This window comes from Engystomops pustulosus, chromosome 1 (genome assembly GCF_040894005.1).
Source record: "Engystomops pustulosus chromosome 1, aEngPut4.maternal, whole genome shotgun sequence".
In the NCBI taxonomy this organism is placed as follows: Eukaryota; Metazoa; Chordata; class Amphibia; order Anura; family Leptodactylidae; genus Engystomops; species Engystomops pustulosus.
Window position 1 is genome coordinate 69,871,671 of NC_092411.1, and position 12,705 is coordinate 69,884,375.

The window sequence follows — 12,705 nt, forward strand, 5'->3', positions numbered from 1 at the left end:
CTTCGGAAAACTGGAGGCTGTCATGGTGACCGATCGCCTCTCCCCAATGACGTCATAGGGAGCGACGATCATCACCAAGATGGCCTATGCACCGCCATTTTTTTTAAAGTTGCGGCAATCACCGCAATGTGCAGCAAAGACTTAGCGGCTATGGAGAGGGCTCAGCCCGTTAGCTCTCTCCATGTACCCGCATCCAACTTGCGCCGTACTATTATTGTGTTAGTCGGTAAGGGGTTAATATTATATCCTGGAAAGCTTGAAAATAAAGTTTCAAGTGTAGTTGAGCTGATATAAAGTAGTAGTTGTGCAATTTTGTTCAAAGCTTTGTATTTGCAGTTTTCACTGTGCAGTTGCAGTGACACAAAACTCTAGCAAAGAAAACTCTTTGCACCCCCATATTATGACAGCTGTAAAGCTTTTCTAACCGCATCATGAAAGCATGTATAGGGCATTCACAGCTCCAGGATCAACCCCGGCCTCCTACCACCCAAGTGTGACAAGTTCAGGGGGTGCAGATAGTCTCCATTTTAACCCCAAGGTCAGATTGTGTCGCATGCAATAGTTTTGTGTCGCAATTGAGCCGGGTTTCACGCGACACAATAAACATTTAGATTTGTACCGCAAGCCAAGCATTTACATACATCAGGAAGAAGGTGAACTCCGGCTGACCTGAGCGGGAAAGCGACACATGCAGGAAATTGGGCCTTCAATCTTCATGAATCGCCGCAGCGTTCATCCTCGTCGGACAGTCCGGATCGGGGATTGCGCAGGGCCTGGGTAAGTAAATGAACCCCAATATCTGTGCAAAAACAAAAAAAAATTACTTCATTGTAGAAAAAACTGGGTAAGTTTTTCCTTTAACCCATTCTAAATATAAAAAAATTGGGGGCCAAGGCAATGTTTTTTTGGAACAAACAAGCCAAAGTTAATACTTTTTTATAAAATCTCTGGTGTTAAAATCTCTGGTATTTGGGTAATTTTCGACTGTTGTGGTTCCCCTGGGCTGGCTGGTTATATACTAAAGGGGGTTGGTTATATACTACACTGGGCTGGCTGTATGCTAAATGTGGCTGGCTATATACTAAATGGGGTTGCTATATACTACTGGGGGCGGTCTGGCTATATACTACTGGGGGAGGTCTGGCTATATACTGGGAGCTGTGACCAATGTATTTCCCACTCTCGGCTTACTTAAAGGACACCTGTCATCAGGTCTCTGCCACTAGTCCTGTCACCTCTACCTGTTGGAGCAGCTCACAAGGATCCCATCCCAGCCTTTATCTAGTTATTTCATACATTATTCATTGTAAAATCATCTATTTTTTATCATGTAAATGAGGCCGTCACATGGTCAGAGGCAGTGATGTCACCCCTGTTACCCCTCCCCTCTCCTCCCCCTGCTCATGTCTGTGTGTAATGTATAGTAAAGCATGGCTAGTGTGCGTGTGTTGCATCTTCTAACATGCTGCATCCTCCTAATATACAGAGACACAGACATCAGCTACACATGAATCTGACATGTTCTGCTATAACATGGCTGCAGCCTGGAGCTGCTGTATCTCTCCTAAACACACACACATGCACACACAGGCTGCAGGGGGCGTGTCCACCAGCACCAGGAAGCACATCATTATACAGCCTCACATCATTATACAGGCTGTCAGTCATGCACTGGGGGTGTGGCTGTGCCTCCCACTCATGAATAGAGTGGACAGCTTGAATATGCTAATGCTTCATTGGACATTTCACAGGTCATTTGCATACAGCTTTAGGACCTCATTGCTTAGGTTTACAGGCATGTAGAGGGACAATGAAGGGATAGAGGCAATGCTCTCTAATGGCAGTTTATGAAAATATATTTAGTTTAGGGGGGTTATTTTGCATGACGGGTTCTCTTTAAGTCAATAAAACTTTTGACCGGATATACGTCCCCCATAGTCATCTCTGGTGCCTGGGCACAATATAGTGAGCACAACATGTTTTGCGCTGTGGACGCAAAAAAGAACATGCTCTATCTTTGGCCATAAGAACAGCCAAGCAGTACTATTTTCTATGTAGAGGGGTGAACAGCGCTCACCTCTCCTCCTCGCTAGTGCGCCCGACATGTGCCCACCCGGCTGTATCCATGTGGGCACACGTTCGTGTAAATGCATCCTAACACTGTATACGGCTAGGAGTAATGTATTTGCATTACTGAAAATTTCATACTCCTCAAAAATGGTAAGAGGAGTATTATTACCCTTCTGTAAAAATGTTAATGGGACCTGTGTGGCCATCATTACTTTAAGAATTGAGGGTCATTCAGTACTAAAAATTGGAAAACTTTGAAAGTGTCCTGAAGTGCAGATGCAAAAACCATAAAAGCGTTACAGAGAAACTGGCTCACATGAGGACTGCCCCAGGAAAGGAAGACCAAGAGTCACATCTTCTGCGGAGAATAAGTTCATCTGAGGCACCAGCCTCAGAAATCACAGGCTAACAGCAGCTCAGATCAGAGACCAGGTCACTGCCACACAAAGTTCTAGTAGCAGACACATCTCTACAACTGTTAAGAGGAAACTGCACAGCAGGACTTCATGGTACAATAGCTGAAACCACTGCTAAGGACAGGCAACAAGCAGAAGAGATTTATTTGGGCTAAAGAACAAAAGGAATGGACATTATACCAGTGGAAATCTGTGCTTTGGTCTGATCAGTCCAATATTTGGTTCTAGCCACTGTCTCTGAATGAATGAATGAATGCTGAATGAATGGACCTGACCTGAATCCAAGTGAGATGGTTTGGGGTGAGCTGGACCGTAGAGTGAAGGCAAGAGGGCCAACAAGTGCTAAGCATTGAACGGCACAGTGACTTAGTGGTTAGCATTACAGCTTTGCAGCGCTGGGGGCCTGGGTTCAAGTCCCAGGGTCAAAATCTGCAAAGAGTTTGTATATTCTCTCCAGGTTTACGTGGCTTTCTTCCGGGGCCCCTTGTTTCCTCCCACACTCCAAAACATACTGGTAGGTTGATTAGATTGTGAGCCCCATTGAGGACAGGAACCGATTTGGCAAGCTCTGTGCAGCGCTGCGTAATCTGTGTGCGATGTATAAATAAAAGAATTATTAACGTATATATTCTAGTATAAGCCAAGTTTTTCAACACGCTCTGTGCATACCTGGCTCCGCCCTGAAGAAAGAAGAGACCATGTTGTGGAGCTGCCGCGAACATGGTGATAGAAGAGGAGCTGCTGCGAACATGAAGATAGAGGAGGAGCTGCCTGGGCTGTCAGAATGGTGAGCACGGAATTTATTTTTTTTACGGGCTGGCTATGTACTACAGGGGGGGCAGGCAGGCTATATCCTACAGGGGGGCAGGCAGGCTATATACTGGGGCTGTGACCAATTCATTTCCCACCCTTGGCTTAGATTCGAGTTGATAGGTTTTTCCAGTTATTTTGTGTTAAAATTATGGGTCTCGGCTTATACTCGGGTGGGCTTATACTCGAGTATATACAGTATTATTATTGGGCATCTCTGGGAACTCCTTCAAGACTGTTGGAAGACCATTTCAGGTGACTACCTCTTGAAGCTCATCAAGAAAATGCCAAGAGCATGCAAAGCAGTAATCAAAGTAAAGGGTGGCTACTTTGAAGAACCTAGAATACAAGACATATTTTTAGTTGTTTTACACTTTTTTGTTAAAGAGAACCCGTCATGCAAAATAACCCCCCTAAACTAAATATATTTTCATAAACTGCCATTAGAGAGCATTGCCTCTATCCCTTAATTGTCCCTCTACATGCCTGTAAACTTAAGCAATGAGGTCCTAAACCTGTATGCAAATGACCTGTGAAATGTCCAATGAAGCATTAGCATATTCAAGCTGTCCACCTTATTCATGAGTGGGAGGCACAGCGTGTGTGTGTGTGTTTAGGAGAGATACAGCAGCTCCAGACAGCCATGTTACAGCAGAACATGTCAGATTCATGTGTAGCTGATATGGAGGATATTAGGAGGATGCAGCATGTCAGCAGATGCTGCACACACACAAGCCATGCTTTGCTATACATTACACACAAACATGAGCAGGGGGAGGGGTAACAGGAGTGACATCACTGCCTCTGACCATGTGACCAGCCTCATTTACATGATAAAAAATAGATGATTTTACAATGAATAATGTATGAAAAAACTAGATAAAGGCTGGGATGGGATCCTTGTGATCTGCTCCAACAGGTAGTAGTGACAGGACAAGTGACACAGACCTGATGACAGGTGTCCTTTAAGTGTATAATTCCACATGGTTTCCTCATAGTTTTGATGCACCGACAACACAATTAATAAACGAGTCATAAATAATTGATAATGGTAGTATATAATTCTTTCTAATGTACTTAAAGAGAAACTGTCATTTCAGAAAAAAAATTTATATTGTGTGGGGGGGGGGGGGGAGTGTTGTGAACATTTTTTACTTCATTAAGAAATCGGCTGCAATGTGCTCCTTAGTTACAATGTTGCTATGGCAAATCTGTCTACCAGATTGAAGACAGATCTCTCTATGCTCTCCTGTTTGTTACACAGCTGTCAGTGTTAACCCTTTCTGCTCTCTCCCTGGCTGAAGGGAGCTCAGAGCTGTTTAACCAAACACAGTGAGATTAGATGTGAGTTCATGCAGTCTCCATAGACACACACTCTACAAGCTGGAATATGGATCTCAATGGGAAGGAATATCTTGATTTTTTTTGTTTTTTTTTGTTAACAAAGTATATTAGATAAATATTAAACATATCAACCTGCACACAACATAAAAAAATAATCTCAAATGACAGTTACTCTTCAAACCGATAGTGGAAGTTAGAGGAATTTGTCAACTGTGTAATACAGCTGAAACCTGCCTGTATGGAGAGAGCCCTCTCCATACAGCCCCAACCGCAGCACAATGTACTAAAAAATCGCAGTGCACAAAGGGGTCAAACCATGTCTTTATTGAAAAGTTTTAACAATTAAAACCAGCTGTTGAAAACGGACAACAAAAGATGAAAAGGGGGAGGGAAAAAAGGAGCAGGAGGACACATGGCCGTGTAGTGACTGCAGATAGAAGACAAAAGTCCTAGGACTATAGAGGGGTGGCAGGCCAGGTTTAAAAGAATTTGTGGACTTTCAACTTCTTTATAATTGAGCCCTCAACTCAACCCATTCTGAGCAAAAATACCAAAAACAGAAGTGGATTGGAGTAGCCAGGCCCAACCATGTCTTTAGTAGGGATTTACGGATAGCTGCAGATATACAGAACAATAGCTTCTTATGTACCCCAGGAACTATATGGAAAGTCTCTAGCCAAAAAGGGCTCGGTCAGAGGTAATTAGAGCTTTGTGAATGTGTGTTCAAAGAGATGGTGTCTGTCATGAAAGAACTGGATGATAAGGCAGGAGCAGAGGCTGTGGTACATGTAAGCCACGTCTGCAATGTTGCATCAACATGTTACTTGGTATTTTTGAAATTGAATATCAATAATATAAATTGAATACCAATACTAACTTGCATCAGTCATACCAGTGTACTCGGCACAATAAAGCAAAAGACAACCTGTAGAAACAATAAATAATAACATAGTACTGGCTTAGATATATCGCAGAGAGAAAATGGGGTGGCATGCGGAGGACAAGTACCGTACATTTATGGCAGAAAGGTGTCATGCTGGAAAGTTGTTTTTTTAATCAGATACATTTTTATTTGATTTTTTTTTTTTTTTTAACACAAACAAATAGTCATGCATTATAGCTTAATCAATAGAATGTGAAAAGCTGTACAAGTATTACACAGTATATATTACAACTTCAATCACCCACAATAAAACAGTATAGAAAATATTTTGCAGTACAATGACCAAGAACAATCCCCCCCCCCCCCCATCCCAGCAAGCTGGACTTCTAGTATCTAAGATTTAAATGGATGACACAGGGCAAAAATCAGCCAGTGAGAAGAAGGTTTAGGGAGAGTCCCATCAGTCGTCCAAATTTTGGAGAATTTTTCAGGGCGGGCTCTGAGCTTATGTACCATAGAGAGAAGGAGGGGTGATCCCCTCCCCTCTCCACAGAGATGCATGGCGCATGGCCATGCATACGGGAAAGATAGGATGTGTTCTTTCTTTTCCCCGTGAACGGAATGGTACATATCGCTCCATGCGCTCATTGCCACACATACTGTACATACCGGTTGTGTGAATTCAGCCTAAGGATGGATTCACTTTGGTGTGTGTGTTGTTTTCCCATTGCACATTTGTTGCGTGTTGTCTCCGTTTTGCTTCTGTTTTGTCTCTGCATCCGCAAAAAGAGAAGGTTTATCATTAAGAGATTTTGTGGTTGTGGGCACTCTCAAAAAAACGGCTTCGGGAATTAATTATATATAGTTTTTAATTTCTTAAAAGGATAGAAAATACAACAGACAATTAATTTTAAAAAAATGCAACAGACCATACAGTATTATAGACAGATTACCAATTGTGGGTACATATGTATACTGTAATGTCCTAGACACGAGGATGCAGGGACCTAGTTGGTCCTTTTCTATTTGGTTCTTGAAGTACTCCTCCTCATGGGAATAGTATTACGTACAAATTCAAATACGGTATGTACATATATGCTATAGTATCCCGAGCAAGTCCTAAACAAGAGGATGTGGAGACCTGGTCGGTCCTTTTCTATTTGATTCTTCTAATACTCTTCCTCGTAGAGAAAAGATAGATATACAAAAAAGATGTACAAAGAAAAATTAAAAATTCATGTAAAAACACGTTGATGTAAAAAATATACACTCACCGGCCACTTTATTAGGTACACCTGTCCAACTGCTCGTTAACACTTAATTTCTAATCAGCCAATCACATGGCGGCAACTCAGTGCATTTAGGCATGTAGACATGGTCAAGACAATCTCCTGCAGTTCAAACTGAGCATCAGTATGGGGAAGAAAGGTGATTTGAGTGCCTTTGAACGTGGCATGGTTGTTGGTGCCAGAAGGGCTGGTCTGAGTATTTCAGAAACTGCTGATCTACTGGGATTTTCACGCACAACCATCTCTAGGGTTTACAGAGAATGGTCCGAAAAAGAAAAAACATCTAGTGAGCGGCAGTTCTGTGGGCAGAAATGCCTTGTTGATGCCAGAGGTCAGAGGAGAATGGGCAGACTGGTTCCAGCTGATAGAAAGGCAACAGTGACTCAAATCGCCACCCGTTACAACCAAGGTAGGCAGAAGAGCATCTCTGAACGCACAGTACGTCGAACTTTGAGGCAGATGGGCTACAGCAGCAGAAGACTACACCAGGTGCCACTCTGAGGCTACAATTTGCACAAGATCATCGAAATTGGACAGTAGAAGATTGGAAAAACCTTGCCTGTTCTGATGAGTCTCGATTTCTGCTGCAACATTCGGATTGTAGGGTCAGAATTTGGCGTCAACAACATGAAAACATGGATCCATCCTGCCTTGTATCAACGGTTCAGGCTGGTGGTGGTGGTGTCATGGTGTGGGGAATATTTTCTTGGCACTCTTTGGGCCCCTTGGTACCAATTGAGCATCGTTGCAACGCCACAGCCTACCTGAGTATTGTTGCTGAACATGTCCATCCCTTTATGACCACAATGTACCCAACATCTGATGGCTACTTTCAGCAGGATAATGCGCCATGTCATAAAGTTGGAATCATCTCAGACTGGTTTCTTGAACATGACAATGAGTTCACTGTACTCAAATGGCCTCTGCAGTCACCAGATCTCAATCCAATAAAGCATCTTTGGGATGTGGTGGAACGGGAGATTCGCATCATGGATGTGCAGCCGACAAATCTGCGGCAACTGTGTGATGCTATCATGTCAATATGGACCAAAATCTCTGAGGAATGCTTCCAGCACCTTGTTGAATCTATGCCACGAAGAATTGAGGCAGTTCTGAAGGCAAAAGGGGGTCCCCACCGTTACTGGCATGGTGTACCTAATAAAGTGGCTGGTGAGTGTATATATATATTCTCACTTTATGAATAGGATTACCGTATATACTCGAGTATAAGCAGAGACCCCTAATTTTACCACAAAAACCTGGGAAAACTTATTGACTTGAGTGCGTTTGATAACTGACAGGGTGCAGGGCCCTACACCTGTTCGAATGAAACGGAGTCCGATTTTAAATATAGATGTTACTATATACTTAAATTTAAACACTCACTGTTGGTTGACAAGTGCTGGTATGAATACCTCTATCTTCGTGTCTCCGCTTGTGATATACGGGAATGACCAAACGCAGTGTGGGGTGTTTGTTGGCTGTTTCCCTCGTGTTTGATGTAATGGCGTCTGTGAATGCCGTCCAGGAAAGCCGTCTGAGGATGTTGTCACACACGTTCCTATTCCACTGAGCGGCTTTTCTTTCTCGAAGTCCGGACTGGGTGACTCCAATCATGCGGCATACATAGTGTCGCACTCACCGGTAGGTTAAATCGCATTGACCGGTGTATTAAACAATTGGTTTTAATTCTTTAGCGTTTTGTAGGTATATGTTATTCTATTGCAGGGGATGTTTCCCAGATTCAAAATTTCTTTATACTTGTCGTTGATGTGTGAGTGAGTGATAAGTTCGGTTCTGTAAGAGTGACTGTTCAGATTATTGTAGCTAGACGCGTTTCGAAGCGCGATGCTTCTTCCTCAGTAGCTTTTTGTTATTAAAACCTCCTCTTTGATATTCTTTGTTATACTCTTGGGCAAGCTTTGTCAAGCTTGACAAAGATTCATTGTGAATCGAAACGTTGCATTTTTCTATGCCTGTGTGAATAAAGGTTTAACCTTTTTTCATCATATTGGAGGCTGTGGCTTTTTCTCATCTTTATGTGTTAACACATGCATTTACACATACCTTTTGGCAACATTACGTTAACAGTTCTGTTTAGTAAACATAAGTGTTAACAGCAATGTATTTAAGCAAATTTCCTCTTGTTGTATTGCATTTCAAAACACAATGGAACCCATGTGGGACTGCAGCCTTTAACTACAGTATTTTTCGGATAAGGCGCACCGGAGTATAAGGCGCACCATCAATAAATGCCTGCTAAAACGTCTAGGTTCATATATAAGGAGCACCGGATTATAAGGATGAATGACCAGCAGGTGGCAGACCTGTGCACAGTTCAATGCAGCTGTTGTCTGTAAGTGCGGTTCATATATAAGGCGCTCTGGACTATAAGGCGCACCTTTGATTTCTGAGAAAATCAAAGGATTTTTATAGTCCAAAAAATACGGTATATGCACTATAAGCACATTAGCTCACATGAGTTATCTTCATTGAATGGTTCATAGTGGTCAATTGACCAAGAATTGCCACAAACGACTTAATTTGCACGTTGCAGAGGGAATCTTCATGCCAATATCGTCTCAAGAAGGGGAAGGGGAACATCAAACACTGACTCTACTTTTAAATTTTATTGATGCTGTAAACATAAAGCGCTCTCAGGTGAAAGATGCCCTTTAATATTTATGCACAAACTACAGGCAGAAGTAATTTAGTAATTCACTGGCAAGATGCCATTTCACTATGGAATACTATAACTGATATGAGAGCTTTTTCATGTGGAAAATGCTGCATTTTCAAGTCATAAAGTCTCCTGTGCTGGCATTCTGCAGTACAGTTACAAGGTGATTAGTCAAGGCAGGTTGTGCTATAGTCGTTTCATTGTATTTCCTTTTCTGTTTAGAAACAAATATGTTACTTGCTCTGCAGCATATTCCTTCAGAAGTTTTTTATTCTCCCCAGAAGTTCTGTATTTTCCTATTTTCATTGGAGTGGTAACAAAAATAAGGCTGCAATAGTGTTGCATTTTATAATGGTAACCATTTGCATGCGTTTCCCTGGATACGCATTCCGGCAAGCCCTTCCCCATTGCACTTTCCATTGTAGTCAAAATGTATATAAAAAAAAAAGGAACATGACCACATGCTGGCCTTTATGTCCTTGTTTGCGGCCCAGAAGATATTGGCAGGTGATCGCTGCTCATGCTTCCTATGTCCATTAAAAATCAATTGCCAGTATAAAAGCTCCCAGCCGTTCCGATTTGGCAGGAGACACACATGGTGCTTCACCTCTTCCCCTAGGTCGGAAAATGCAATTTCTCCCACCTCAAGTCAGCTTCAGAGCCACACATTCCAGCATGAAGAGAAAGCAGGACTACTGCTTTTTTGTTTAATATGCTGCAAGAGGAGTACAAGAGGGGCCACAATGTGATAGGAAATAGGAGGAGATGGGCGGAGGAGGGAGAGAAGAGCCACAATGAGAGAAGGAGAGGGTACCACAATGTGACTGGGAGGATGAGAGGGGTCACAAAGTGAGAAGGAAGGAGGAGAGGGGCCACAATGTGACTGGGAGGAGAAGGGCCACAATGGTGTTTGAGGGGGGGGGGGAGAGGTTCAGAAAGCTAAGGCATTGTAAATATTTTTTTTTTTTTTTAATACACAACATAGAAGGAGGAAAGAGGCCACAATATGAATGGGATGGAGGGCAGGGGTCACAATATGACAATGATGACTGGGAGGAAAAGAGGGGCCACAGTGTGAGGGGAGAGGAGGAGAGGGGCCACAATGTAAAGGGGAGGTAGAGAGGGGCGACAATGTGAGCGGTAGGGGGATGAGACAGCCACAATGTGGGGGGGGGGGAGGAGAGAGGTTCAGAAAGCTAGGACATTATAAGTATTTTCGAGCGGCAGGAAAAAGTAGCAGGACTGCTATGGTGGAACAGGGGAAAGGTTGTTTTTTTTTCTTTGTTTGATACACAGCAACAGAAGGTTTAAAATATCCAGGGCCCAAGCCCCGGATCTTCCAGGAAAGCAGGACACTCATCCTGCTGTCCGAGCAGATTTCCCCACACTCTTCACCATCTGTGTCCTCTGGACGTAGATTGTGATGAGTTTTGTAGTGGAGAATGGAGCCATCAGCTCCTTTCTCTACTACAGAGAGCAAGGGACACTAATGCCATCACACATTGGGGCACATTTACTTACAGGGTCACCGGAGTTCACTGAAAATGCATTGTCCGTCTAAATCATGAATGTGTCGCTTACCCGCACTTGTCCGACAGAGTTCGGCGTTTCTATGGAAGCGCCTGTGATCGAGAACGAGCCACATCGGTGGGTGCGGCTTTGTTTGCGTTTGCAAATGCAGACAAAGCGGCACGTGTGTCATCAGCCTTAGTAAATGAGCCCCAATGTCTCTTGCTTCAGACAGCTATAGGTGGCGGGAGCAGGAGACGTGAGGTGATGATGTCGCTGCGACCACATCCAGCTGTACACGCCAAGAAAAGAAAGGAAAGATCTAGGTGAGTATAACAGTTTTTTGTATTAAAGGAAATCTAACGTTTGATTTCATGCATTATAAACCAAACATACCTTGAGAATGCTGTAGCTACACTGAAGCATATCTTGTTTAATCCCTGAGCTGAGAGGTTTTGCTGAAATTTTTTTTTATAAATCTTGATAATGAGGCTCTGTCACTTCTGTGCTGGGGCTCAGAGCTTCTCCTCTCACATTCACTACTCAAGTGAATGATACAATCACTGTGTTGTGCCTGACAGGCAGGAGAAATCAATTGCTGCACCATCCCCCCCCCCCCCCCAACTTCTGTGTATGAGTCAGCTCAGGTTGGACAGTTCATGAAGTTCTGTGTAACATGCAGTATGAAGGTAAGCCAGCTTTTTCAAGATAATGAATGTTATAATTGTATTTTCAGCAAAAACGCTCAGCTCAGGGAATAAACAAGACTTCTGCATCAGTGTAGCTACAGCATTCTCAGAGTATGTTTAGTTTATAATGCATGAAATCAAATGGAAGCACTGTGAAGGGGAGGTACATTTCTGTTGGGGGGCTGTGTAGGGCACTTTACTGGGAGGCTGTAGGCACATTTTGGGGGTCTTATGTGGAGGACATTATTGAGGGCTGGGGGGCCATTACTGGGGCTGTGCGGAAAAAAATAGCAGCCATAGAGGACATTACTGGCGGATGTGGTGGACATTGCTGTCAGCTGCGGGCATGTTACTGAGGGAGGTGGGGACATTACTTGCGGCTGTGGTGGACATTATTGAGGGCTGTGGAGACATTTCTTAGGGTGCATTCACACGTGGCACTAGCGTAGTGTTTACGCAATGTTAGCGCCCAGGGGTTTGATCGCATATTACTGGGAGCTGGGGGGATATGGGGACTGAGAAAAAACTCGGGGCTGTGTGAGGACATTATTGGGGACAAAACTGGGGGCTGTCAGGACATTACTGGGGGCTGTAGAGACACTTCTTTAGGTGCATTCACACGTGGCACTAGCATAGTGTTTACGCAGTGCTAGCACCCAGGTGTTTGATCGCATATGCGTTTCCAGTGAAATGTATGCGATCGGTAACCAGCACCCGATGTCTTGTACTCTTTAAACAAAAGGCAAATGTCACGTGTGAACTTAGCCTTGCAGTATTTTGGGAGAGTTTTAGTGGTAGCAGTAGGATAACACTGTTACGGAACCAAAATGCAGGGACAATGAAGAACATGAGATGACTGTGTGGTGAACTCCAGAGGGAGGACAAGTAGCTGGAGAGGAGACATGGTAATGCCGGATCTAATGGAGAAGATGGAGAACAACTATAGTTTGAGGACACGTTACCTGCAGTCACTGGATGTAACAAATAGGGATTTCTCCTGTGTTTTATGTAGCTG